The following is a 26,792-nucleotide window of genomic DNA, read 5'->3' as shown; positions in this document are numbered from 1 at the left end:
TGGATTGACGGCAGAGAAAAAAAAAGAAAAAAAAACAATCACAGGTTTTTATCCCTTGGCTGGAAAATACTAACACGATAGCTCCCAATGGAGGGCTTGTCAGAAAACGGACCCCAATATGAGCAGTTGAGGAATCGTTGACAGTAACTGCTGATGTCAGTGTCAAAAAGACCCAGTGATGATGACTGGCTGCACACATACGGAATATTTTATCAATCCCAGTGAATTCCCTCTGACTGATGAGTCCAAGTGGACTGTTTAAGCGAACGCTCCGGAAAGTGATCTGAAAAACTAAGCATTTAATCACAATAAAAACTTTTTCAACTCCTGTATTCTAGCACGTTAAGATGTGCCTCGTATACCGTGCACATTATCTGCATTTATGTCAGTTTCCAAAACTTAATAACGTTTCCCCTTGGAGCTCAAACTTTCCCTCTCCCTTATTAACTCAAATCTACAAAGTCTGCATCCTCATCATTTGTAATTAATTAAATCATGAAAGGCTGAGGACTACAACTGACAGCTCAGGAGCCGGAGTGTCTCCACACTCACATCAAGCCTGGGCTGCCAGAAGATATCTGATTATTCAACTATTATCTGTGCACTAGCAGATATCAGCACAATCACAGAGCAAAATGAAACACCTTCACCAAACTGGTCATGGTGTTTTGCCAGTGGAATTTTCTGGTAGATTATTGCGCACGCCTGACAAAGTCAATAAACTATAGCCGATTGAATGAAATCATCTATGAAGTGTTTGCTACACATCACTTAGCAACCCTGATCAACCTGTTAACCTGAAGGGTTAAAGCTGACGGACAGGTCTGTCTATTCATTTCTATGTTAGCTACACCCAAAGTTTTCAAGTTTGCCTCTGACACAGACGGACGTGCGCCTTGCCGACGCACTGCCACCTTCCTCGGATTCCTGAAACAAAAGCTGTCACTGTGCTTCAATGAACTTGCGCTGATTTGAATTTAAGCATAATATTGCACATATTGAATGTGAATGACAAGAGGCATCATCCGCGCCACTCAAATCTTGTCAACATCCAGCCAGAGAGGCACCATTTAAAGCAGCCAGCTACAAAGTTTATGACCTACCTCTGTGAGAAATGTTGATTTGCCACCTCAATATCAATACGTCATTTTACAGTAGTTTGGTTTTGCGTCATGGTTATGAAGCAAAAAAAAAAAAAAGAAAAGAAAAGAAAATCTTATAATTGGAGTTATGCAATTTTCACACAGCCGTAGCAGTAAGTAACAGTGTGAAAAAAGTAAACAGGGAAGTACAGTGGTAGCAATCCATCAACAAATTATGGTTTTGCTTCACCTCTTTGATGTTCTCTTATTTAAATGTAAAGGACAATACATTACATTTAAATTATATTTTTCCTATTTCAACTTATTCAGCTGCCCTGGTGCTTTAGCTCTTCCACTAATAGCCATGTGTTATTTGTAAAAGTGGCGATTTGTAATTGGGATTTAAGCTTATTCTGTTGTTGCAGTTGTTGTAATTTGCTCTGGATAACAGCATCTGCTAAAAACCTTAAAAAAAGTACATTTTTCAGTTTATTCACCAAGATAAACTACACGCCAATATTAATATTCAAACAAATAAATGATGAAGATTTACAGAATATAAACAGGGAAGGGAACTAAGTTTTTTGCGCCGGCCTATAGTGGCTGGAACGGTGCATCTCCAAATGTTGTTGCTGTTTTATCAGCAAAGTGCCTCTTTTAGCCAAATGGTGGTTGGTTACCAGGCACAGCGGCTGGGAGAGGAGACAAAGTTACCGACCGCAGTGTAAGGTCAGAATAAACGCAGCTCCTGTTGATCCTAACCTTGCTCGAGACAACTGAGACAGTCATACATCACAGAAATAATGGAGAACAAACGCTGCTTCAGTGGTAGTTGCAGGCGTAATGGAAGGAACTGGTAGCCGTATAAATCAACATGTTGATTGTTGACTCTTGCTTCGCTGTCTTTTCCCCAAAAATACGGAAAACAAACTACACAGCTGCCAAACACACACACTTTACACACACATCTCACCAGCCTGCCCAAGTCTGCCAGGCATATCTGATGTTTTTACACACACACACACACACACACACACACACACGTACGCACCCACCCCTGTGTGTATGCGTGTGTCTCGGTTTGGTCTGTCTCTGTCTGGGTAAGCTCAAACATTACGTCAGTCACACATACACACACACACACACACACACACACAAAGTCTCCATCCACAGACAGAAACATGCTGATACACTAGACCATACGCACACTAACTACACACTAACGCTCCCTCACAAACACATACACACGCGCACACAAACACTTTCCACTCCTGGAGAATCGGACGTTTCCTGTGAGCGCCCGGCCCGACGGGAAAAATGTCTGGACAGACTTAAGACACACACACACACACACACACACACACACACACATCGGAACATTTTCAACCCACAATGTTGACTTTATATTCCTTTCCAGAGCCCTCTATCTGCAAGTTGGCCAAGTGAAGCAGCACTGGCCTGCTGAACACTATCGGGAAGCACTGGGAGCATTTGGGGCCTCAGTGATGTCAGCGCAGGGCTGGGTTCAACACGCTTTCACTTCAGCCAAACAAGGAAGTGGGTTTCCATCAAAATACAAAGCCTAATACAGAGGTATCCTACTGCCACAGTGACTGGAGGTATCATCTTTAATAAGAGTCGTTATATACTGATATGACTGTAATTCCATTAATGCAACTCATGTGGCAGGGTTAATGTTTCCTTTGATACAATCTTCATGCAATACTGTCAAACAGATATAGCAACGGATTAAATGCCTCACTGCCATACCTCACCTTTTGTCTAACAGATATCATTATCATTATATCGTTATTATTATAGATCAACAAAAAAGAAAATATAGGCCATAAAAAAATCCAGATATGTGCAGACAAATGGTGACAATTATAAACATTTTTCTTTTCAGCATTTTTACACATACAGCCTTTGAATCAATTCTCAATACACGCATCCAACTGGAATCACTTCAGAATGACTGTAGGGAGTTCAAAGACCTGGTTAACGTGAGGAGACACATGACAGGACACATTAGTAGTGCTGGAACAATTTGCTGATTCACTGATTAGTCAATAGTCAGAATTTGTTGATTGTAATTTGGATAATCGTTTCAAGGTACTGTTTTAGTCATTTTTCAAGTAAAAAAAAACCTGCTGATTCCAGCTTGGCAAAGATCACTCAGATCCTAAGATTTGCATATCTCTATATCAATATAAAATGAATACTTTGGGTTTCTTTGGGCTACAACAGGTCAGACTAAAAAAGCAGTTTGAAGACATCAACTCTGGCCTCTGCTAACTTCCCATATTTGTCATTATTTTTGACACTTCATAGTCTAAATGATGAAGCGATTAAAAAAGATCAGCAGATTAATCGGCAATTGAAATTAAATATAAGTTGCAGATTTATACAGCAGCTGAGGGTCAAAATGCAATCGGGTATTCAACCTTGATTTGTTCTCATTTATGTTTTCAGAAGGAAATGGGAATCTCCATTTCCAATCGAACGCAGCCCTTAATTTTTTTTTTTTTTTAATTCACTTGTTTTCAAAAGTACTCTTCTTCAAGACACCCTGCCCCCCTCCTCCCTCCCACCAGTCAGATCTCATCCTGGACTCGTTTTCCTCTGTTCCAAAAAGAAAATGGTTTTGATCCATAGTGGGTTTTAAAAGCACTGCGGTGCCCCAAACTTCTGTGTGCTCCACTTTTTCAGCCGCTGCTTGCCCCCCCCTCCTTAACTGATCCGCTCAGATCAGTCGCTGACTGCTGCTCTCTCTCTCTGCACGATCCCTCTGTGCTCTCTCCTTTCCATCTCTCCCTCTCTCCCATCTCCTCCATTTTTTATGTAAAACTCAATGCTGCAAGTCGTCTCATTCCTAAATGTTACCCATTGGAGACTTTTTATATCCTTAAAACTCTTAAAGACACTTTGCTTCGTAACCCCAAATGTATAGTCTAAGTGAAGTTGTCAGCATATAATAACATATAACTAGAATACACCCTGAATATGTTTGAATAACAAAGTAAGAAGAGGAGCACTTGTTTTATCTTATCGCACAAGAAGTGCCTCCCTCCTTTAAGGCTGTTTTAAGTGGCCGGCGAGATAAATGCAGACTATTTGCACTAGTTCACACCTTGGCAAAATAATCCTGAATACATTTTTACTACTTTGGAAAATAAAAACATGGGGAGCACTTGTTTTATCTTGTCATGCAAGAGATGCATCCGCTGAGGTGGTATTTAAATCTGGTAAAAGACAAGAGAAAGCGCACCTTAAAGTAGCTGAACCTTTAAGTGTTTTGCACAGGTATGGAAGTGGTGGACCTCCTACCCCGAGAAAGACACAAAGACAGAGAGCAAGAGAGAGAGTTTGTGTGTGTGTGTGTGTGTGTGTGTGTGTGTGTGTGTGTGTGTTTGGGCTTGGAAGCAGGGTTACAGAAACAGCAGAGAGAGAGGGGAAGAGGAAGGTCTCACAGCTAGGTGAAATCGGCCTCTAAAGAAAAGGCAGAGGACAACTTCTTGTGTGTGAGGAACTAAAAAAGCCCAAAAGCCTTGTTGCAGAACAAACGCCTGGCCCCCTACTGTTCTATTCCACCCTCCCCCAATACACACACACACACACACACACACACACACACACAGAGAGAGAGCGAGAGAGCCCCAAAGTAAATTCAACTGTCAGCCGTAAAGTTTTCGCCTATAGCAAGTGATCTTTCACCCCCTTTTCTCTCCTCGCTCCCTTTTCCTCCACCTCCTCTTCTGTCTGCGCAACTAGTTCCCTACACCTTCTTTCTTTCTGTCTGTCTTTCCGTCCATATTTCTCTTTCTCCCCCCCCCCATGCTCCATCCGTTTCCATGCATTTTAAGCATCCTGTCATTTGCTTCTCTGCTAAACTGTTGGCCTTTCGCATGCTTCTCCTCTCCTCTCGTTTCCCCTTTTCTCCTTCCCTCCTCTTTGTGCTCTTCCACCTTCTCCTTCCATCCATCCCTTTCTCAGTCCCTCTTTCTCTCAAAATGCATTTCTCCTTTTCTGATTATGGACTGTCTCAAGCCCCCATGCCCCTGTAGCCCTTCGTTTCCCTTCCCTACTATCTCTCTACAAATGAGAAACTACCCTTTCCTCTTCCCTCTTCTTCTCCCTTTACACCCCTTAACCCGCCACCCCGACCAACACACACACACACACACACACACACACACACACACACACACTTCTGCATGTGGGCCTCTCACAGCCACCTTCTCACCCCCCGCCCCACAAAAGTCTCAAAGACCCCCAGATGTGTGCCCCCTTAATTTCCATTTAAAAAAAAAAAAGCTCCCTCCCTTCATCATCCATCTATCCATCCATTCACTTATTCACACACACAGCAGTCACTCCAAAAATACACTAATACAGACACACACACACACTTATCAGTGAATAGATTTTTCCATTTTTTAAGAGGGGGAAAAAAACATGCTGACCACAACAAATATCGCTTATCTGATCCTTTAAAGGGGAGTGCTGGACTTTTTCAGCACGGTCTATTATCGGTGCAATGCCACCAGAAGACTTCCCCTTTTAGAGAGATAAAAAAAAAAAAACCTGCTGACCCTCACAAATATTATTTATCCATAAGAAGAAACATGCTGATGGCAACAAATACCATGAATCTCCGTGGTCTTCAACTGCTGGATCAGGACCCAAAGGTGTGTGCTGGGGAGATTATCACTGCAGGCTAATAGCAGTTTAAAATATGGGTGATTTTTTTGCTTTGTTACTTTACATAATATCCTTCAAAAACTGACTCATTGTTGTAATGAGGTTACCCTTTGAAAAATAATGCGCTGAAAACTCTAAATATGACGTGATCCAGTCAAAGTTCAGAGGAAGGAAGCTGGTAGGCTACTATGTAGGCTAGTAGGTTAGTGGCTAGTGTAAGGGAGGGCCAAATATCACTGCAGGCCAGTCGGTTAGTGGGCTAAATATAACACCGTGTGTGTAAGGTAGGCTGAAAGGTAGACACACAAGAGGGCTCCAGATGAAAAACAATCTTTAGGAACCGCTGGCTCCTACACTCAATCTACTTAGAGGCCAAATATAATTTTTAGAAGGCAGAATCTCTGTGCATGTCAAACGTGAAATAAGTATAAGTATATAAAAACTGCAAATGTTGAATGGCTGCTTGAGCACAAAAGGTGCAGTGCATTTCCCCCTTGTCAAAACATAACCAGGGAAACCCCTGTAGCCAGGCTGATTTAAACTTCCTTGCAGGCAGGGGAAACGCAGGCATGGCAGACTCAATTAGCTGCGCTTCACTATCATCCTGCAATGACTGTTTACTGACTGAGTCCAGCTGGGACGACAGCACCTGAGAGCTTTCACTGGTCGAGTCGGTCTCACTTTCATCCACATCTGATGTGGAGGAGGCAGGGTTTGGACAGGCAGGGAGTGAGAAAAAGGTGAATATTTTTTTTGTTTGTTTGGCCATTTCATTTTGCCTGTTGTCAGTTTTCCTTGACATTACCTCACTAAGTAGTTAAACTACATGATGCATGTTACCTCTCAAAGCACCAGGGCCTGTTTCACTACTAAGTTTTAAAAAATTCACTGCGATAGTGTAGCAAGGCAGACATACGCAGCACAAAATTAAAGCTTGCTGCTCTGCGTGCCTTTACAATTGTTTCTGTTTTTTTTTTTTTTTTTTTTTTTTGCTTGTGCAACAATCACCACTGGTCACTGGCAGAAAAAAAAAAATACTCGCAAAATTTGAAAAAGTTAGGTGCACTGGCAACCATTTCAGTCGCCATCTGAAGCCCTGCGAGAGGAAGTATGGCTGGGAAATATACTGATATTATATTGAAATGACCCTAGATATCATCTGGGTTTTTAAATGTTGGAATGTCATGATATGCCACAAGTGGTGTGTTTTCCTGATTTCAAAGGCTGCATTACAGTAAAGAGAAGCATTTTTCTGAACTAATTAAACTGTTAAAGCCGTTTTGTCATTTGCCTCCTCCTGCTTTGCCATCATATCCACATTACAGCGTAATTATCTTACAAAAGCACCAACAGGCCTCCCTACAAATTTTGAGATATTTTATTTTATCCATGTTGCCTCGCCTAAAGGTGAGGCTCCTGCCAATCCCCTAAATATAAAAAGGAAAATCAATAGAAGATCTCAGCTGACACATCGGTATGCTGCTGAGACACACCTCTTTAATTGTGAAGGTACACAAGGGTTAGTGAGGCTATACAGACTGCAGCAACTGAAACTTCAAGCCTAATCGAATCCATACAATATCTATCCAAAACCAAACTGAGCCCTCAGGGTGTAGCTCATACCTCTTGTACACCGATCCGAAATCCCACCACCATCCAGGACTTGAGTTCAGTATAAACCAGTTAATCTGGATTTCTGTCCCATGTTCTGAGCACTGAAACAGTCCCGGGTGATTGTCAGCTTCAGCTCCGATCACCACAGGAGTAAACAGATCACCTGCTGATATGTGGCCTGTACTGGTGCGGCAACACAGGAAATGCTCTACATTTTAAGCAGCAAATGCTAAACTCAGTGATACTTTAGCCCATGTAGATTGAGACTGTGGGAGGAGAAAAGGCTGCGCTGGGTTGGGAGAGTGTGCCACAAGTTACCCTGGAGATGAAATATGCATGCAGGACTTCTGAAAATTTAAATAGTATCACCCATTTATTACTAGCAGGTTGTTGAAAACCTGCTTGCTTGGTGCCAAAGTGGTGTTACTGTGCAGCCAAACCCAACTAGTTCAAGTCAGTTCATTGCTTTACTGACAAATCACCACATTACATGACATACACACGCACAATCATAAACAAACACTAAGTCCTTCTACCAGGACAAGATGCAACGTCACTAAATGTGCCGATTAAGCAGTCTTAGCTGCAGTGAGAGCAGATGAATCCCTGGTTCTGTCAGAGTTTATGGGCTCTGAAGTGATGCCCTGAGGGCGTCAGCTCAAACTGTCTGCAGGGCCGTACCCTCAAAAGCCCAAAGCTGCTACTGCAGGATTATTTAACAGTACATCTGAAAACCAAGCCCTGCAGAAAACCCACAAAGGTAGGTGAGACTTTTAGCCCAACCTGACTGAAGCTTGCTGGGGCGAGGAAGGTTCTTCCAGGTTGGGGTAGAAAAGTCAAGCTGGACCAGAGGCAAGTCTGCTGGATCTCAATTTTTCTCACTACACAGCAGCTAGCCAGTCACTCTTACACAAAATAATTCAACACATCATTCTGCCCATTCATTTTCTAGAAGAAAAAGTAATTAGCTACATGCTTACAGTAAATCTTTATTTTCATATTTTCGAAGCAGGCACACACAAAACACTGACAGAGGCAGGACTGGTTATTCACTTTAATGATAAAAAGAACATACAAGTTAGTCGCTTAAATCATAGTTTTAATTTGACGGGACGCCGTAAAACGTCTGCCCCTTATTACAGACACACACACACACACACACACACACACATACACAGAGGAATGCTCACACTGACAGAGCCATGCATGCACACACTCAGACACACACACACACACACACACACAGAGAGCGAGAGAGAGAGAGAGTGAGGACAAAGACTACTTTGAAAAGTTACTCAGCCACCAGATGTTTTAGCCAGACCCCAGACTACAATACTAATGGGGCTGCACACGTGCGTGTATGTGTGTGTGTGTGTGTGTGTGTGTGTGTGTGTGTGTTAGCTAATGGGTTGGTTTTAAAAGCAGTAAAAACGAGTCCCCTTCTACAGCAGGTATACAGTTATAAAAAGGCCAGCTTGAAAAAAAAATGGCAGTCATATGTGCTCTTGTACAAATGAAACAAAGCGCTTCGTATTTCACACTTGGTCAGACATGTGGATGCACACACACACACACACACAAAACAGATCCTCACACACAAAGGGCAATTTTATAAAGCATTGTTTTTAAAAAAAAAAAAAAAAAAAAAAAGCATGCTACAGCTCAGTGAGCTGCTGGTGCACGCAAGCACAAAAAGATGTTTTCAAGGCAGTTTTACAAAAACCTTTGCGCAATTCAAACACACAAACATACTGAGCCATGAAATAAAAAGGTACTGGCCATACCCAGTACATGAACTGGGGAAAGGGCATGTTCACGAGAGAGGGGATTGCCATATCCAACCTAGGAAGAAATACAATTCTGATTGCGAAAGTATGCCCTGTTATTGTCAAATAAATGTCAGTTTGTATTTAAATTTGGAGCTGACTGAATTCAGAGTTAATTGAGCCCAGCCCTGAGTGGGAAATTAATGTCTTTTCCTAACAGTTACTGAAACAGCAAACCTAGTCTATTCTGTCTTGTATTACAGTAAGAAAATTAGCCACGTCATTAATAGAACAGTAACAGACAGAGAAAATGGCTGATGGAGGAAAAAGTGAAGTAGAGACGAATAGAAACAGAAAAGATCAGATTTCTCAGATAAGTGGCACAATGAGTGCACCCGTGTGTGCATGTGTGTGTGTGTGTGCAGGTTCTTGGATTTGGCGGTCTTGGTTTGACTGTTGCCGCGCAGACGGTTACCCTTCAGTACAGAAATAAACAATCAACGACTTAATTCAGTCATAATTGCCTAACGAATGAGACAGACGTGACCTCAACTGATAGACCATTACAGTAACTGATATCCAGCTGTCAACAGGACCAGACTATATTCACTCTCGGCTCAATCACGTCAGGAAGTGGACACTCTGCAATACTCATACTGAAAGACTATAAACATGCAAAGTCTGCCATTTTCAATCTCATAAAAAAATAAGAATGGATGCAGCAGATTAGAAAACCATTGAGCTAGAGGGGCTTCAAATTGCCTGCTAACAGACAAAAAAGACATCAAAAATCCCCCAGTGTCCTGCAGAGACCTCATGACTGTGATTTAGCATTTTTTTTTCTTTAACTGACAGCTGACACTAACTCCCACGTAAATAAAACGTCCCATGACCATGCTACCCAGTCATATTGTTGATAATAGTGATGCAATTTTGCTCAATTCGTGAACATTTGAGAGATGCAACATTTACCAAGGGTGTCACCAAGTCGAAAAAAAGAAAGTCGCTGAAGGCTGAAGAGCACGGGACATCTCTACCTCTCTCACCGCCACAGACGCTGGAACGTAACTCCAGCTTCTCTAGTCACTGTGCGACTAAGACTTTTCCTGTGGGCTTCTGTAAATCTGTGCTTTTCAGTGTTTATTCTCAGCGTCAACACAAAGAAGCTTACAACATAAATCACATTCAAATGCATGCCACCGTCACATTTTCCGCAGCTAGTTTTGCTGTGTGTCTGCTGTAAAAACTGAGAAAATTACAGATGGAGCTGTGTTCAGGGGAACACTGCAGAGCGGCATACACACGTACTTAAGTCAACATAACTTTGAATCAATCCTCTGTCTCTATATCATCGTCTCTCCTCACTGTCCACTGTCTAATAAAACAGATAGGCTAAGTGAGTCAATTTACGCAGATATACACTGAATGTTTTTGGTTAACAGGTGGATCTTCAGCATATGAAGCATCATCATCAAAACTCTAAGTTGAAGCTCTGACCACATGTGAAGATGAATACCAGTGTCATTTACCACCATTTACCACTGTCTAATAACTCCATCTGTCATTCTGCAGTGATTGTGATATGTAATTCCAATTTTTGCTGTTTTTTGTTTGTTTGTTTTTATTAGTCATTGTTTTTAAAATACAAAATGTACGGTGTCAAACCTAGCTTTAAATTAAGTGTTTCCCTGACTACCAAACATGCCCTGAGTAAAAAGGCGTGGATGCGACAATAATCGTAAGGCAGCATGTTTTGGAGGGGGGATTACTTCTTGGCAGAGACTTCAAATTTTTTCTTGTGGGTATCAGGTGATTGACAAGAACTGTAATGTTATGCGCACACTGCTATGTAAACACTCAAAGCAGAAACTTTGACGAAACCATATTATGGCTTTATGTTTACTGAGGTGGTTTATCTAGCTCAGGCAACTCTCGAAACGTCTCAGATTGGTTTTTCAAACAGCGGCCGTATGAACAGCAGCAAATGGATTCTTCCTAAAACAGGAAAATAAGCCCAGGTGTCCCAGACTATGCTGACTGTGTTCACACACCAGCATGAAAAATGTAAAGGAGGCAAAAAAATCACTGACATTATCCTTAAAGAAATGCATGCCTGCAGTGGATTACGCATGCAAACAGCTCAGTGTTGCTAAGCAAATTCCTGCTACTTTGTGTCAATGGACAAATAAAAGTAATCTCAAAAATAAAGACAGACAAGTGCCTATAAGTGAGTTATGAGGTCCTGATCCATCGGCTGGAACAGGCCGCAATGATTACTGGCCAGCTGACATACTTCTACAGTGCTCCCTCCACTAACTACAACCTCATAATGTACTGTCTCTATGTAAAAAGGCACTACTGGATCTCATTCAAATTCATTATGCACGGAAAGATTAAAAATTTATAAAGGGCATTCCACCAATAATTCACCTCAACTGCAAAACTGATTTCCCTTTAATGATTTTTGCTGTGGTTTTTGGTTCAATATATACTGTCACAATACACTGTAATTAGACTGCACCGTTTCATTTGGAGCGAACTCAATTTTTGAAATGTGAGACCATTATGAGGAAAGTTTTATTGACTGCTACCACAACAAGACCTACTGTGAGCCGGTAGACAAACATAAATCCACCTTACTGAGTCAACTTTTAATGTGCCGTCACAATATAAACAGACCTAAGCCGTTTGAATATATTCAGGCGGGCTACGTAAAGAAAACACTCCGTTGGTACTGACTACATACTATCATCCACAGCCTTGTACTTTACAGCCAACAGGAAGACACCAAGGCTTCCAAAATGTTTCTACTGAGATCAGAAAACAAGTGAAGAAAAACATGAAGCATTTGTTCCAGTACAAAATGAGCTTTGTATTACTTTGTTTCATACTGTAACTCAGGGCGACAGAAATAAGACCGTTGTGGAAAGCTAGTCACTGGCAACTGTTTATAAGCAAGCTGCATTTCTTTCCTAATGACACACAGTCATGAAGATTTTAACTGCAGTTTTCCCCACTGCAAATAATAATGAGACATTCATAGAGGTTAAAGATTGATTAATTTTGCTATCTTAAGAATAGGGCTGAACCAAAATATTTGACTATTCGTTAATGAGATAGGCATTCAGGTTTTAGTTATGGCATTCGGATATTCTTGTTGATTTCTTTATTTTTGGTAGTCCACTGTCCACTGACTTTACTCATAATTTCTTACAGTGGTGAAACGGCAGGTTCTGGCTTTTTCTTTTACAGTGATGCATTTTTATAGTGTCAGATCTGTAAAGTGATAACTCACAGTGGGTAAACTCGCCCAAAAAATGCAACGCATGTCAAGATTTTTTTTTCCACCAGGGATTATAGCGAACATGACCACAGTAGGATACAAAAAACAGCGAGCTACACAGTGAATGCGGTAGGAAAGCGGCGCGGCAAGCCAGTAGTATGAGAAGACAGAGAGATGAAGAGAGCTGCGTGGTAGAGCGAGGGGCAGCTGTATAGCCACCTTAGCAGAGACAGAGAGAGAGAGAGAGAGAGAGAGAGAGAGAGAGACAGACAGATGTTTTAGCGAGGTAGACAGTGAACAGAGAGAGAGAGCAGAAGTGGGCAGTTATTAAATTCTCTGACTTTCCCTGAAACAGACTTTTCAAAACTCCACAACTCATGGGAACTCCGGTTAACTCAACTCAACCATGTACTGTGATTTCCATAAGATTACCACTCATAGCAGCAGTGACTGACACCTAAACGTCTGGGTTCACACAGAAAGCACAAACTGGCCCATCAGCAGTGCTATCATAACTAAATCAAAGCAGCCACAACTCGTAAACCTTAACAAACTCAGTTTATGAGACTACTGACTTTTCTTACAGTAGCTCGGTAGCCAAAGTTCGGTTGTACGAAGGTGAAAATGATTACTAAAATTATTCTGGAAACATAATATTGATCTCCAGATTGACTTTCAATGAGTGAGCAGGGAGTGGAGAGAAGTCTCTTGTTCAAGGACACTTCGATAGGACATGTTCACAGAGTTTTTCTTGCCTATCTAACTCAAAAGCGGGCCGTCTTTGTAGAAAATTCCAGCATGTGATGTTGATGGAACGAAAAAGGCGGGACTCAAGTGCGTGGGCAGTTGATTTAATACCTAAATAATTCTTTTTGAGACCAATTTTAAGTATATTGTGAATTTTCTACGCCGTCGCTCGGAGACGTTCGCGGAGTGGAGTAACAAACGAGACCTGCTGACCCACACAGACTCGGCACTTACACCTCATAAACCAACTCTGAGGTGAGGAACATAACTTGGCGCTCGTTGTGTTTCACCTCAAAAATCCTGCGCCCGTTCAACATCTTAGACAATGATGACTTTCCCGGAGCTAACCGTGCAGCAGAGAGGCTACTCTCCACTGCTGGAGACATATGCGAATATCACAGCCAGGGTACAAAATTAATTTTTGGCTCATCTGCCTGTGACATGTAAACTGAGAAATTTTAGCAGCCAAAAATATTTTATTACTGGACATAAAACTGCATCATGCATGATTTGACAAAAAATAATTACCTCTAGTGACTGTCCTCAATGTGCTTCGCTCAGTTTGGTGCGTTAGTCCCTTTATCAGCACCATGCATTGTTTTCTTTTTATTGGCCTGTTGACATCCTTGGCCTACTTCCACACAGCACTCCGGCTGTTTTCTTTTTCCAACCAAAACTGTTCGGGAAGGCTCCGCGGCACCTGCCATGTCTAGCTAGCGATTTTAATTTGGGGGTACACCCCTGAAAGTAAAAGAAAATTTGTTACTGAAGCTCACCTGAAATAACACTGACATGAAGAAGCAGCTGAAGTTGTGGGCAATGGTGAGACTATCTTTCTATCTATTTTTCTGTCTGTCTGTCTGTCTGTCTGTGTGGCTGTTGGAGACAGAGTGGGAAAGGTTTTATTTTTTATTTAGAGAGAAAAAAAATTTACCGGCCACTGCCAGTGACCCCACTTTATTTAAAAATTACTCGCATTTGGCACTTGCTGGGCGTTAATTTTGGACACAGCAGAGCACTCTGCCTCCCCTTCATTTTATTATTCTCATACAGGGAGGAGACTGTAAGATGCTTTCAAATTAATTTATTCATCACTTAATGCAGTTAATTTTTTAAATTAATAAGGCCGCAGACCATTTTTATTGTATTTCAGTGGACTAAGAACCTCAGTGAATGGTTTGGCACAGTGTACTGGAGCAAGAGGCTGAAAATAGTGCCCCCTTTCCTTTTCATTCAATCTAAAATCACTGCTGAATCAAGAGTCAACTCTGAATCGAATCAGCAACCAAGTATTGTGATAGTATTGCATTGGGACATAGGCATATCATCCCAGGCCTACAAAATAAACACCGTCAGCTGTCACAATCTTCATTTTTCAGATTTTTGTTCCATCTTGGTATAAAATTTAAATCCATATGGACACTCCTCTGTCAAATTGTGACTTTTTTTTTTCCACATAAGCACACAACACTCTAATGGAGGGCGCATAGGCTTAAACTTTACACCACATCATACACATTCTCCAGTCTTGTCACCTTGTCTCAAAAAAATCCAGGGAAAACCCCGGTCAAATATTGTGGGAACTGAACACGAGACCTTCTGGTACTGGGACAGCCCGTAAAACAGCTATCCATAACTACTGCCTGTGTCATCATGGTTACATGTAATATGCCAAATCCACTCCACCACGACTTTATCACTCTCTGCTGTGTACTGACAAACGGATTATTTACTGTCTAAGATCAAAGGAAGAAACGTTGTCCTCTATTTAGGACTTGTGTGTCCCAAAAAAGCTGAAAACCTGGAAAAAATGATCGTTTAACCCTAAACCAAGACCATGTGTTCGTTATCTGAAGCAGGCGGTCTGAAAGACAGACTTAAAAGTCTAAAAAAGACCAAAAGACATTACAGACAAACTCAAGCCTAAACAAGGCTGCACTAACCACAGACAGAGAGTGGGGATGACATTTTGGCCATTTAGCAGACACTCTTTTCCAGAGTGACTTCCAGTAACTGCAACAGGAGAATAAGCTTAAATCCCTGTATCACCAACGCTACAAGCAGCTATTATAAAGCAGCGAAAGAGCCAAAGCAATGTGCCCAGACAGTAAAGTAAGTTAAAAACATTTGTCTCCCTGGGATATGAACAAAGCAAGAGACATGAGAAAAGTGCTAGCTAGAGACGTATGAGACCAGACAGCCAGAAGCTTTGCACTAACATTTTTTTAAAAATAAATAAATAAAAACTATGTGTGACAAATGAATACTTTCCTTTATCCGAACAGCAGGCAGGGTTAAGATGACTAACAGCTGATTGCTCAATTAGATGCTATCTTTTCCTCCTTATTGGAAATGTGTGAGCTTTGGGAAAGTTCACTTTAACAAGGAAACTACCAGAGAATCCAATAGAAAGCAATACTTTTTGTGACTCCACAACAAGCTAAATCTTGAAAAACCCTGAGGCGAAAAATAATCTGATACCCACTTACGCTTAAACAGTACAGTGTCTGCCTTGTTACCACGACTAAATAAGTACATCCTCCTTGTTAATGGAAGATTGTAGTGAAGGGAGCGAGACTAAGCAGCATTGTACCTGTCTTCTCTCTGTTCGCTAAATATAAACAGAGATCATCCATGCTGAACTGTTCCAGACTTTACAGAGAACTTAATCAAGGATGTGATTGGAAGACACACAAAACAGACAAACATAAAAACAAGGGGTGAAACTCAAATCAAGTAATACAGTTAAAGAAATATAGCCAACAGCTCAATTTCTAAACAATAATCATAATAAAAAGAATTAAAAAGGGCTTAGAAGTGTGGAAGCAAAATCATCAATCTCAGCCTCATAATAGCAATACAATAATTTAAATCTACATTTTATACTTTGAAAAAAACTAAAAAAAAAAAAAACTAAAAAAAAAGAATAAGTCAGCAGCATGTGCACTCCACTTCTCAATGTTTTAAAAGCAACGCACTACTGCTCTAGTTGCCTGTAATGAATTACAAAACAGTCTTAGCTGTATAAGCTGATAAAATTGATATTATCAATATTGTGATGATGAGACTAGATGCTATCTGGGATTTTGGATATCGTGATATGGCTTAAGTGTTGTCTTTTCCTGATTTTAACAGTGAAGGGATGCAATTTTCTGAACTTATGAACTGTTCTAGCTGTTCTGTTATTTGCCTCTACCTGCTTAGTCATCATATCCACATTACTAATGCTTATCAAAAATCTCTTGTGTAAATATCATATGAAAGCTCCAATAATTGTCCCTATAATATCAATATAGAGGTATTCAGTAAGAAAAAGTCAGCTCTACTGTATCATATGTAATATTCAAACCCTGGGTAAACTGAATTTAAAAAGGCTATGCTCTTCCTCAGTCGGGGAAACACGTTTTTTACAGCCACAAAATCAGTCATTCCGTGCAACAGGTCTGTGACTAAGAGTTTACAGGCAATTGAACGTCTTATCAAAGCCATCATGCGGTGACAATATACCATCAACCCACAAAATCTCTCTACGCTGCAACAATGCGAGAATGTCAATTGAAATCATGGTAATTCATCTCTGGACGCTCCCAAAACCTGGCTGACTGTTATCCATTCTAACTAGCCTTGCGTTACTAATATGCATGCCAAATGCAAAATCACTCCATGTGTTCCTCATATTGTCTTACAATCAGTAAAACGCAAGAGATCCACTCTAACAAGTTGAAATGGGACACGGCGCTCCGAGGGAGGGTAAGCGTCAGTCCAAACAAGGACAGGAGAGACACCAGCGGCTGAGCAGAGGTTAGGGCAGGAATTATTACACGCATCCCTTACTAATGAAGGATCACAGCCGAAAATGTGAGGCAAAATAACCACAGACTTCACCTGCCTCACTCTCCAAAACTTTCTCCTCTACCTGCACCTGATACTGCTCTTTTATCCTCTCAAGCTCCCCCTCCAAAAAAAAAAAAAAAATGTTATTTGACGGCCTGTTATGATAATACTGCAGGTTGAAGTTTAACAGATGGTTTAAAATGACATGAGACAGGCAGAGAGAGAGAAACTGCATTTTTCAATCATCAAATACATGTGAAAACCTAACTTCTATCAACCCTGTCAGCGTTGCAGTCAATGTATTTATTCTCATCTGGCATAAATTTAGATTATTAGGTTAACTGTGTAATATCTACTACATTTTTCCATCTGTGCATACAGGGATTTTGATAAACGTACTTTTTATATATTTTAAAAGCCTAGTTTAATTCATATTTAATCATGACAGTTATTCCCCTCTCTCCCTTGTTTCTTTCAATTTGAAAACAACTTTCTTTCTCTCCAAACACTGATATTTGGCTGTTTTCACAAGCCCTGCTCGAAGCCACGTATTTATTAAACGTCCAACAGTCCCATCTGCCCTGATAACTATCATTTTCCCTCACATTGCACACAAAAGATTTTTAAAGAAAACAACAAGAAACAACAAACATTTCCATGCCTCTTTCTTTTCAGACGCTTGTCTTACCATGATGCCTTGTAACAGCAAAATCACACGCCTGCCAATGAAATCCCTCCACTTTCCCCCCCCGACCAAACAGCTCTAACTACCACAAAGTCACCTTTTTACACTCCATCTCAAACAGGCCTTTTTCTCTCGCACCACAGCCACTCTCAGACTACCAAGGACAACTGTATGGCAGCCCACAAAATCACTACAGTTGTTCCTCATGTCTTACAGAACATCAAACCATCAATAAAATACAAGAGATACATTCCAACTAGTTGAACAGGACATTTCTGACTTCCCTCGCTCCATGTGTTCTCTCTCTCTCCCTCTCTCTCTCTCTGTCTGTCTCTGTCTCTTTCTCTCCCGCTCTCTCTCTCTCTCTCTCCAAACTTTCTCTCTTCCCATTTCCACCACAGAACCTTCACATATTGCAGCCATATGACTAAGCCCTCGCTCTCTCCTCAACACACACACACACACAGGAAAAAGGACTGTGCTGTCTCGTTCTCTCTCTCTCTCACACACACACACACACACACACACATATATATATATATACGGGAAAGGATTTTACAAGTATAAGTTCTCTTTAGGAAGTCGTCAACTGTTTTGACGTTTAATAGCAGCTACGAACAAGGCCGCAATATACAATAATATCCAGTGTCTGGAAAGAAGAATTTTTTTTTTTTAAGTTTTAAAGCTAGACAGATAGACTGATAAACCAAACCTCTTTTTTCTACTTTTACAGAAGCTTGTAAATGTAAAACAAAGCCGTATTACATGCATGATATCTGCAGGTAAGAGAATACGGGGAAAATGAAAAGTTATTGGGAGAGCAAAATAGGTATAAGTGTTCGCGTTAACAGGAGCCGCGCACAAGGCTGCAGTGCGTAATATTGATGTGTCTGGGATGGAGTGAATATCATAAAAGAGCCAGACGGACAGGACTTAAAAAGGAAATACAGCAGAGGTCTGCATACAGCATATCACCTGCTAAATTAAAAGCTGATGTTATCTGTTAAAAACAGTTGATCAGGACTTAAGGAGGCCTTAGAAATCTGCCAGACAAATTCGTGAGGCACTTTTATGAAACTCATTAAACATTTGATAATTTAGTTAATAATATAAGTGATGCCAGATTAAGATAAAAAAGAAATTGATAAGACAATAAATGACTGGACTGATAGGAACTGATCTTATGGTAATTTTATATACAGCACTTGGTCAGCATTACACAATCACAGGTAAGAGTTGGAAAGCAGACATTAAAACAGTGAAAAAGTTGAACTTCAACTGAGACAGAAACATACGACACTTCCACTATAAATCTCTACCACGGCTGTAACTTAAACTTTGACAAAACTTCTGGGAACATGCAAGATCATTTGCTCTTTTTTTATGTTAACCACAAATTAAATCCTAAATGATCCAAAGAGAGCGTGGCTTTCTCTGTGATCTTTCCCCCCACTTAAAAATGAGTAAAGTTACGATATAAATTGCAGTTTTGCGTCAGAATCAAAGAGATGTGTTATTACGCTGATCAAGATCTACAGAGAAAACTGAAGCCTGAATTATTTAAGAGCGTATTTTATTTTTCTTTCCCCACACTGAATCCCAAACATGGTCAGAAATAAGAAGATGCCTTTAAGTGTATGAGCCTTTGAGTCTGCCCTATTGTTGCCTGTGGCCGACTGCGCAGGACTTCACAAACTCTGATGCACACGTCGAGAAATAACACCTTTTCAAACACACACTTCAGAAACCAGAACTTTGACATGTTTCCAGCGTACAACAATTTCAAATTCAGGATTTAAACTTCACTTTACACTTTTAACACTTGAAATGAGCCTGACGTTTCACCACGGCTTGTGCAGAACATTTGACGCCACTCTTTGAAATAGTCTTAAAAAAAAAAAAAGATGTGCAGACGTGCAAAAGATTTTAAAGACTTCGCAGAATGTCTCCAGCCAAAGTTTTGAAACTTCATGAGGCTATGAATGAGGGACAAATAAATAAATAAATAAATAAATAAATTAGCAAGTCAACACAAGTCTATCAGCTTTTAAAGAAAAAACAGCTATGGGTGAGTTTAGGGGCATACACCCAAATCTCAAAAGGCCTGATTGGTGCAAGAAAAAAAAATATCTGTGCATTGAGGTTATCTGTGGAGGAAAAGTTGGTCCATACAGAGGCATTTCTTTGGGGCCAGAGCTGGAGGACTGTGTAGGACTATGTAAAAAGCTTCCTTGCAGTGTGTGCCTCATTGTGCTGGCTTCACATACTCTGCTCTCCCCACAGAGTTGTCATGCCTACCCAGCTCCCTTATCTCAAAGGAACATCACAGTTACTTACGACAGAGAGAGAGAGAGAGAGAGAGAGAGAGAGAGAGAGAGAGAGAGAGAGAGAGAGAGAGAGAGGAGGGGGGAAACTTTGCAAAGTTGAGTGGAACAACTCAGGCTTCCCGGCATCAGTCAGCAAACATCTAACACCACCACCAACAAATAAATAAGTGCTATCTGAGTTGATATGCGCAGTTTGTTTAGTTGTTAGTTGGGGTTGTTTTGGAGGGGGGAGGAGGAGGAGGAGGTGGAGGTGGGGGTCTTTTACGACAATTCACATCCACCACGCGCTCTCGGGCTTCCTAACAATGAAAGAGGTGCAAAAACAGCGCCATATCCGCAGTAAATCACTTGATAAACATCCCCCTCTTTGATCTGGGCTTCCTCGACTTTTCCACCTTCACGTCCAAGAAAGTAAAGACATCTAAGTTCACTGTTCATCTTTCAGCGTAAACCCTCTTTCTCACTGTGTGTCTGTCTCTGTACGTGCGTCACTCGGAGGACCAAGAAATCTGAACTTCAGTATCAAGTTTGCAGCCGGAATAGTGAGAAAAAACTAATCAATGAAAATGAGAGAAAAGTGACACATATTAGTTACATAAGAGCTGGTGGCGGTGACAAAAATCACCCACGGAGCCCACGGTTGCTACTTGTAACCCAGTCAGGTTCCCACTTATCGCAAAATTAATGAACGGGGAGAGAGAAGAGAGAGAGAGAGAAAATAAGAAACAAAACTAACAAAAACACAAACCTACTTGCGGCGACAAAGTCATTCCGTGTCCCCTCGCTTGTTGGCTTCAAAACTCAAAGTCTTAATCAATGCAGTAGCCGTCCCCAGTAGCACCCAATTTGTATTTGTGTAGCGTTTGGGTGCCCTAACCTAAATGTAAATTGCCATGTGAATTCAAAGCGGTGCTGCTCTCTTTTCCTCCCTCTCATTCAGCAGATCCCTCTTTCCTTACCAACGCTGAGGCCGTTAGTTACATAAGACGCAAACCGACTGCTGCTCGTCGTAAAAACTACCAGCGGCTAGGAGAGAGCGATTTCTTGATTCCCCCCACCAAAACGCGCCCGTTTGATAGCCCAATTGCGTTTAAAGATGAAGTAATTTCATTTCCCCACACTTGTCCGACAGCATGCATTTTTTTCCCCACCAACTACTACTCTTAACCGAGCATCGGCGGTGCATTTCTTTCTTTTTTCTTTTTTTTTTTTTTTGCGTTTACAATGCCACTGCAGCAACTAAGCTAGGGTTGTGTGTGTGTGTGCGAGTGTGTGTTTGTGGTGGTGTTTCTTTGGGTGCTGCTTACCTGTTGATCAAAATAAGCATTAGCCTCTTTCTCTCTGTGTGTGTCTCTCTCTTTCAGCAGCCTGTTAAGATGGTGGCTGGCTGGTTGGCTGGCTGGCTGGCTGGCTGGCTGGTTGGCTCGTCTCTTTGTGGGGTTTTTGTTTGTTGATGATGTCGGATCGGGGTGACTGTGTCTTGGCTGTCTCTGTTTTTTTTTTTTTTTTTTTTTTTCGCTCTCGCTCTCTCTCTCTCTTTGGTCTGAGAGGGAAGGAGAGATAGTTTAGGCTTCACGGCAGCACATCAAACTAGGCTATTACCGACTAGTTAGTGAGTGTTTTGGCTCTGATATTACGATATTCCGATATTATATCATATTATACGCAGCCGCTCTCAGCCGGTCAGAGCAAACCAAAGCAGAGCAGCTCGTTATCTGTATTTTTTTTCTTTTTTTTTTTTTTTCTTTTTTTTTGTTCAGACTAGTGTTATCGCTTTGCTGTGACAGGACCTCTCTGCCTGTCTGTCTGTAGGCTTTGGGCATTACGTCAGAGGAGGAAGACACAGCAGCTCTATTAATATCAAGAAGCCACCCGAAGACTGACTCTTAAAGCGACACACACTGTAATCTAACTTACTACCACCTACATCTGAGTCAACTAAACCAAACCAAACTGTACACTGTCAGAGAGCCGTCCAAAACACTCAACACAATCTGATGTATTAATAGCAACAACTAATATAACTCGATAAAAAAAAAAATATCAGTATCAAGTCACCACCTGAGGACTGACTCTTAAAGTGATACATGCTGTCATCTCATTACCTCCTTTATCTCATAAGTCTAATTATTTTTTAATATCAACTGTCTCAAAGTGGCACACAATGTAATGTAACTTACCACTACCAACATTTAAGTTAACTCATTATTAAAACAACACACACTATTATCAGATGTATTAGTAGTTGCCACTAATTTAACTTAGCAAAACCATTAGTGTCAAGAGACCACTTGATTGACGATCAAAGTGGCACGTTTTGTATTCTAATCACCTCATTTACATCCGACATAAACTGTCAAGCTTCATTTTAATATCAAGAGAGCCATCTGAAGAGCGACACCTAAAGCAACACACACTGCAGTTTGACTTAGTACTACCTACAGTAAGTTCAGCACTTACTAAACTAAACTATTAATATCAAGATGCCACCTGATGACTGATTCTTAAAGTGACACACACTGTAATCTAATTTACCACTACCAACATTTAAGTAAATTAACCAAACCAAATTATAGAACAATATAGAGAACACTCATTCTTTAAATAGCACATGCTTTAATCTGATTCATTAACAGCTACAGCCAATATAACTTAAATAAACTATTAGTATCAACAAGCCATCTGAAGACTGACTTTTAAAGTGATGGATGCTGCGCTCTCATTACCTCATTTATTTCATAAGTAAACTAATTAAACTTCATTTTAATATGAAGAAAGCCATCTGAAGACTGACACCCTACAGTAAATTAAGCTCCACTTACTAAACTAAACTGTTAATTTCAAGAAACCACCCAGTGACTTACTGTTTAAGTGACACACCCTTTAATCTGTCTGTTACTTAGCCCATTACTGTAATATCAAGAAGCCACCAGCTGACTGAAAACTGCACCCTTTGCTCATTACGATCTGGATTTAAGTAAACTAACTAAACCCAACTACTGACATTAAGAAGCTATCCAAGCGATGACTCTTAAAGTGACACTTGATCTGGCTTATTTCTCAAATTAACTATTGATATCAAGAAACCACTCAAAGACTGATTCCTAAGCTCTAACAGTGACCCACATGGTAATCTGATTTAATATGTGTAATCATTGCTAATTGGTAATGCATAGTTAATGAATAAGTATTTAACTTCTTGTTGAATAAGAATATTAATATCACAAAGCCACTTCAAATTCTAACTCTTACAGGGCTATGCACAGCAGTCTGACTCATAACTGCGGAGTGATTACCTAGAATTAATGTGTGTTTGTTTGTTTGTTTGTTTTGCTTGCTGTTGGGTTGAAAATTCATTCACACATCATAATCTGACCTGTTACTGCCTATACAGTCACTGATAGTAAGTATCACCAGAGGGTTTGGTCTTAAAGGAGAACTCACACTTCAGCATGCCTTTATTTTCTTCTTCATTCTCAGTTTACATATGATTTTATCACATCGGGTGCAAATCTGATCTGGGCTGGTCTCGTCCTTGTGGCGCACTCAGGCAAATGACACAGATAAGACAGTGAGGCACACAATGAAGTTTTATTTTACATTACGTTAAATAACCAATAACCATTTGGCCATCTCCATTTTGGCTATATTGAGACAGTATGTATGTAGTTTTTTTCCACTTAAATGAGCACATCATAACTCTAAATGCAGGTATAGGCTATCAGCAAGCAAATCAAAAGTAATGTTTAGAAATCTTTCAGAGTTTCAATAAAGCCCAGGGCAGCATGATCATAAAGATGCAAATTTAACTGGGTAGGTGCAGCTTGTTAGTGTAGTGGTCATATTGTGGCTCTGGGTTTTGTAATAACTCCAATATCAACATCACATATTACTATCTAGCATTATAATATAACTGTTTTGATCTTATCTCTACTGCACACACCACTGAAAAGGGAACAGGTGTTACAGGGGACAAAGTGTTATGTCGACACAGACATCAGCATTTGGTGGAAGTTTTCACTCAAAGGCTCTTTTCAGTGCTGTGACTGTATATGGATGATCCCAATGGAGATTCAGTGCTATAGATAAAGATATATAAAGGATGAGGGTGAGTGAACTCAATCTATTTTTGATAAACCTGACTTGCAGCTCTGTGGATCAAGTGCTGCTTGATCAATCAGGCCTTCAAAATCTACACAAAAAAAAAAGAGTAACCCCTGCCAAGTCCAGCATGAAAACCAGGCCGTCGGTAAAGTCTTTTACCCCCTTCCCTCCTGCGCTCTCTCTGAGGGCCAGTGGTGGGAGAGGGACTTGTGAACTTTCTAGTTTCTTTTTCAAACACCGTCCTTCAAAAAACAAAGTTCAGAATTTTTGCTAACAAAGGCAACGCTGCACCCTCCAGGCATGTACACTGCTGGGATCCACCACCCTCCTGAGTGGTGCAGGCTTCGGATGGACTGCAGGAGAAAAAAGTCACATTGAAGTAATAATGCAGCCACCTGCCACAAGTCTTGGACCCAAACCTCCCATTGATTTCTATTTGAAATGCTGTTTTTTCTGCTTTCCTCTCATTATTTCCTTCATTTTTTAGGTTGCTCAGATCAGACGATATTGCCAAGTGAATTGAAAACTCATATCTTCAAGAAAAAGTTCATGTCCCCCTGTCCCCTGCCTTCATCTTGTTATTTGCAGCTAATCATTTTTTTTCTTGTCCTGTTGATAAAAAAAATCTTTATATTTTCTTTTATACTTTCAACAACATGGGGTATAAGGTGTTGCAGCAATCTTGCTGGTGCGTGACCCTACTGCCTAGGACAACAGTGATTAGAGTCCTGTCTCATGTTGTGCTTTTTGCCACCCAGCTCCCTGTTGTGTCCCTGTTGTGTTTGAAATCCATGCCTTCAAATCACACTTTAGGTTGCATTATCACATCTTTCTCTTTTCTGTGTCTCCTGGGTGCGAATCCCCTCTCTCCTGTCTCTCTCCGCTGCTCTCAAGGCGTGATTTTGGGGAGGATAGGAGAAGAAAGTTGTTGGCCTGCTTATGAGAAACTTCAAAAAGCATCTATATTGTTGGATATATGTACGCTTTACAGGTTCAGGGGTTAAATGGGATGGGACGGGTTGTTTTCGTCTGTTCTTTATCCTCACCTTTAACTAGAGATTTAGAATATGATGAGAATACAAGGAAGAACAGCAGTGAACCCTATCGCCACCTTGCTTGTGAGTCATAGATTTAAGGCTAAAATGTGAGATGAAATGACTGTTTGCTTGCTCACCAGCCACAGCAGTAAACAAAGAATAATATGTGTTTTGCTAATAACAAGGTCAGTTGAAAAAAAAAAAAAAAACTCCCAAAAAACTTTGACTGTGCAGCCTGAAAAACAAATAGCAAGAACTCTGCAGACTTAGATCAATGCAGTTTTCATCTTCATTGCCAAGTGCTGGATCTAGCCGGCCTTAATCAGAGCATGCATAGAGGAAGATGAATAAGTGTGTGTGTACATATATAACAACAAACCACAGCCCAATAATCAGCAATATGCATAATCCCTGTGAGAACAAGAGCCTGTGAGTCAGCACCTATACAGAATTGTATTTCTCTCTGCTCTGAGCTTTAAGTACTTTTAGTTTCCTCAGCTTGAGTACAAACCTTGCACAGCTGTGAATACGAGCAAAGGAAGCAGACAACATGAAAGCAGTTTATGACTAAACACAAATTCTGTGTGGACTCGATTAGTATTATTTTTTTATTATTAACAGGAGTAGCAGCAGTAGTAGTAATTGAAGCAGGAGCAAAAGTAGCAGTGGTAATATTTGACAGAGTGTGAAATACAGATATAATACAGACACTGAGGCAAGTGTAGACAGTCTATTCAGCTTTCACAAGTCTAAAAAAAAAAAAAAAAAAAAAACTCCTCCAAACTCCCAAGTCACTTCCTGAAGCATGGACTGCACAGTCAACTCTATATAATAAAAAAAGGCAACAGACATTAAAATGTCCACTAAATGGCATACATTATTTTTCTATTATATTATGTAAAATTATGATCATATTCCATAAACGTCAGTGAAGGTAACAGTGGCACTTAAAGACTGTAAGTTGGTTCCCAGCTGTTTAATGGTCCCGTGTGACCTTCCTTTAAAATGTAATACTAAATGCTGCTTTATCGTTTGTCTGATTCTCAATAATTTAGATTGATAGAGATACAGATAGAGAGACTGAAACACATAGATAGATAGATAGATAGATAGATAGATAGATAGATAGATAGATAGATAGATAAGTAAGTAACAGTATCAGTAAAAGTCAGTGAGTTCGTTCTCAGGTGTTTAATGGCTTGCTGTGACCTTCTCTATATTTAATACTAAATGCCTCTCAAGCATTTTATATGTAATATTTTATGCCTCTCTATCATTTTTCAGTTTTAATGCCTCTCTGTCTTTGTCTCTGTTACAGTAAGTCTCTCTCTCCCTCCAGGTGGCACTGACCAGTCAGTGTGAATCTCTATACAGTTTTCCATACAGACTGTTGAATTTCAGCCAGAATTTTTCAGTCAGTCATCAGTAAATATCGTGAGCTCATTCAGCGGAAAAGTACATTGAATCCACCACCTCTGTGGTCCTCTGATCTCATATAATCCTGTAGTTTGTTATGAATAAGAAAATTGGGTCCCTGCTCTCTTTACTTCCCAGAGAAAAGCACACCACTTGTCTTCAAGGCAACTTGCTGAGTAGGTTTCTTCAACTTTCA

The 26,792-nt window shown here is 40.5% G+C and overlaps 1 protein-coding gene across 3 annotated transcripts in view; it reads right to left on the bottom strand.

The window, feature by feature from the left end:
* The window catches only part of trps1 (trichorhinophalangeal syndrome I), a 143,469-nt gene extending 121,631 nt beyond the window's left edge, over positions 1–21,838 (bottom strand). The window contains exon 1 of one of the 3 annotated variants that reach the window (XM_030063660.1): positions 21,347–21,838. The gene's annotated coding sequence lies outside the window, so the exon portion shown is untranslated. The other 2 variants (XM_030063661.1, XM_030063662.1) reach the window with 2 other exon arrangements.
* Positions 21,839–26,792: the final 4,954 nt, after the last annotated feature.

This window comes from Myripristis murdjan, chromosome 11 (assembly GCF_902150065.1).
Source record: "Myripristis murdjan chromosome 11, fMyrMur1.1, whole genome shotgun sequence".
Lineage (NCBI taxonomy): Eukaryota > Metazoa > Chordata > Actinopteri > Holocentriformes > Holocentridae > Myripristis > Myripristis murdjan.
Note: the sequence above shows the minus strand (reverse complement) of the source record. Positions and strands in the feature narration are given on the sequence as shown.